Raw genomic sequence first — 3,066 nt, 5'->3', positions numbered from 1 at the left:
TATTCATACACATAGTCAAAATTTATTGAAAAACCATGCTCTGATACCCACTAAAACATGTCACACCTTACCCCTCTGTAAGGCATAACATGATCCCGTAGAATACTTGATGAACTACCGAACTTCACCTACCGATAATTCATTAAGTACACTACAAGGGATTTTGAAACCATTTTCTTACATTTTGGAAGTGGTGAGCATTTTGGTAAGAATTAAAAATCATTTATTCAAGGTTTAAATGCTAATAGAAATTTTGTCCATTTAAATTTTGCCATAAATTTTATAAAAATTTTGACAGAGTTCTGTTTGTAATTAGAGAAAACAGTTCTTCCAATACCTGAGAAAAACACTTCTAAAAATTTTTCTCAACTCCCAACCTTCAATAAATCTCAATCAACTCAATTCAACACACTTCAAAATAATTTCACAATACAAATCAAGATTTATCATCTCAAAATATTTAATATCTCCAATCACAAAGCATAAAGTAAGAAATTCATAAGTACAAATATTAATTTACAGAAGGAAATCCAAAAAAATAATATTATTACAATTTATTTACAACTGCTCAACTTTATATTGATACATACAACATTTCCATATTTACATTAAAATTATCTACAAGGGTATAAAATAATACCCGTACAAAATGATCGATGTAGTCCACAATTCGATAGCAGCTCACTCTGCTGCTTTCTCCTTGCTCTTATCTGCGACAGCAAAATGAGCTATCGCTGAGTATAAAAATACTCAGTGGTGCACAATAAAAATTTAAAATGCAATAAATAAATCATTCATTAATGAAACACCATTTAAATAATTCTCAATCATATTTCACAAATATCAAAGCTCATAACAACTCCATTTAGTCAAATAATTCATTAAACACAGTGTTGCCAAAATCATATACACAACTTAAACCATGACACAAAATTTCCAATCAATGCCGTGTTGTACACCACGACAAAGCAATCTCAACGCCATTAATGAAAATCAATGAGGGAGGTGGCTAGCTAGCTAATGAGTACTCATCCGATCTCAACCTCAACTGGCAAGCCAGAGAGGGAGGAAAATAAACGATCTCAACCCCATAAATGGAGGAGGAATAATGTGATACTGTCATGCTAAGTGTGAACATAAAATCAATTCAAAACAATTTATTCAAATAATTTGTGAGAAATCTGATCCATTTCCAAAATCATATTTGTGATCATAAAATGGCAACACAATACACAATTAATCACAAAAGTCAAATTTTCAAGAATAAAATATTTAAACAAGAATTATTATGCACAGACCTGACGTGAGTCGCCTTTAGGCCTTGACTCAGTCTCTTCGAGTTTCCAAGTCTTTTTCAGCTGAAACACAATTTCACAGTGTTTCAGTACCATAACTTAGCATAAATCCAAAAATAAATTTCACTTCATTTTTACCTAGCTTTAATGTACTAATTCCGACGTTCTCGAAGTTTTTGTATTTCAGGTTACTATTCACTACACTATTCAAGTCAAATTGTTGACTTTTTAAGGCTTAATAGGTATGGGAACTCCAACTTCACCCACATACCACATTTTGATCATTAAATTTGTTGGTTTTGGTCATTTTCTCAAGGCTTAAGTCCTTTTGGCTAAATTGTCAAATTTTCAGTTTTGGTGCTCCTAGTTGCACTGTTCCATTGACAATTTTACTGTTGGAATTTGGAAAAACTTCCTTCATAGAAAATGTTCCTTAATGTCTTAAGTTTATTCTCATTTTTGGATCACCTCAATTGGAGTTTTGTAGCTCAAGTTATGGCCATTTGAACTAGGGTTGCCGGATTGAAAACAACCCAGATTTTCTGGGTAAATTTGGTGCTGGCAGATTTGAGTCACCAACTTGGGGTGGCCAAATGACTTAGTTTCTGGCAGAATTTGGACTTGTGTTCTTCATGAAAGTTTTAGGTCTATATCTCATCTAACCACTGGTAAAATTTCAGGTCATTTGGACCTGTCTAACTCGAGTTATGACCAAATGAACAAACACTGTTTATTTGATCAGTTTGTACAGTGGCAGACTGCTCTTATTCAACTTTGGTCAATTGGTTCACTAAGTTTTGGTCACTTTTTGGGCATGGTTCCTGAATGAAAATTGTGTCATTTTATGTCTAATTTCATCCCCAATTGGTGCCATATCAATTGGACTTGTAAAATTTCAGTTTTGGTCCTTCAAAGTTGACTTGGTCATGCTGCCAGCAGCATGACCATTCAACCTCCGAATTTGGCTTCACTTCCAACAATTCAAACACAACTCATTTGGTCACAATTGACCATTTTTCACTTCACAATAGGTCAAACATGCCATTTACTCATTTCTTGCATTTTTAGTTCACAAATCCTAAGTCCCAAAACCCTAACTCACTTAATTTTTACAATTAATCACATTTATGCATTTCCATCTTACTACCATACTCATGTAAGTTTACTAACACCTTTAATTCATTCTAAACACATCAAACCATAAAAAATCATACTCCCCTTCAACAGGCCAAAATTTCAGTTTTGTCCTCACCCATATTTGTTTTCATTTCATTAGTTCCAAGCTCATTTCAACAACCAATTAGGCATTTAAAATGGAAAAATGACAAGTTAACATACTAACCTCAACTTAAACACTAAATCTTCAATTGTTCTCCTTCTTTCTTCTTTCTTTCTTGTTCTTAAGTTGAGATTGCAAGCTCTAGTAAGGTTTTTAGGGGAGTTATGAAGATTAAGTGGAGAAAATTAAGTTTAAGTGTAAGCTTAAATGGAGGAAATTCATGGAGGTTTATGGAGGAAATGGGGCGGCACAAAGGAAGAAGAAAATGAGGTTTTTAATTTTTTTTTTCTTTTCTTTTATCTTTATCTTATGGAAGACCACAAAAATAATCAAATTAATTAATTTATTAATTAACACTTATGGCATCATGCATAATGTCATCACCTTTTTACTTTTTGATTTTCCTCTCTTTTTTTTTCTATTAGTTCTTTAATTTAATTATCGATTCGGAATTTTCTTTTCTCTGATTTTATTTGACAGTTAGGTCAGGAG

General features: G+C 32.5%; 1 long non-coding RNA gene across 1 annotated transcript; it reads right to left on the bottom strand.

Moving 5' to 3' along the window:
• Positions 1-483: 483 nt before the first annotated feature.
• Positions 484-2,470, bottom strand: LOC131183421 (uncharacterized). The gene is made up of 2 exons (XR_009151507.1): positions 1,299-2,470; positions 484-710 (listed from the first exon to the last, which is right to left on the bottom strand). It is a non-coding gene; the product is annotated as an uncharacterized LOC131183421 (long non-coding RNA).
• Between the last annotated feature and the right edge of the window lie 596 nt (positions 2,471-3,066).

Source organism: Hevea brasiliensis, chromosome 9, assembly GCF_030052815.1.
Source record: "Hevea brasiliensis isolate MT/VB/25A 57/8 chromosome 9, ASM3005281v1, whole genome shotgun sequence".
In the NCBI taxonomy this organism is placed as follows: domain Eukaryota; kingdom Viridiplantae; phylum Streptophyta; class Magnoliopsida; order Malpighiales; family Euphorbiaceae; genus Hevea; species Hevea brasiliensis.
The sequence above is the reverse complement of the archived record's forward strand: the minus strand, read 5'-3'. Positions and strand labels throughout refer to the sequence as shown.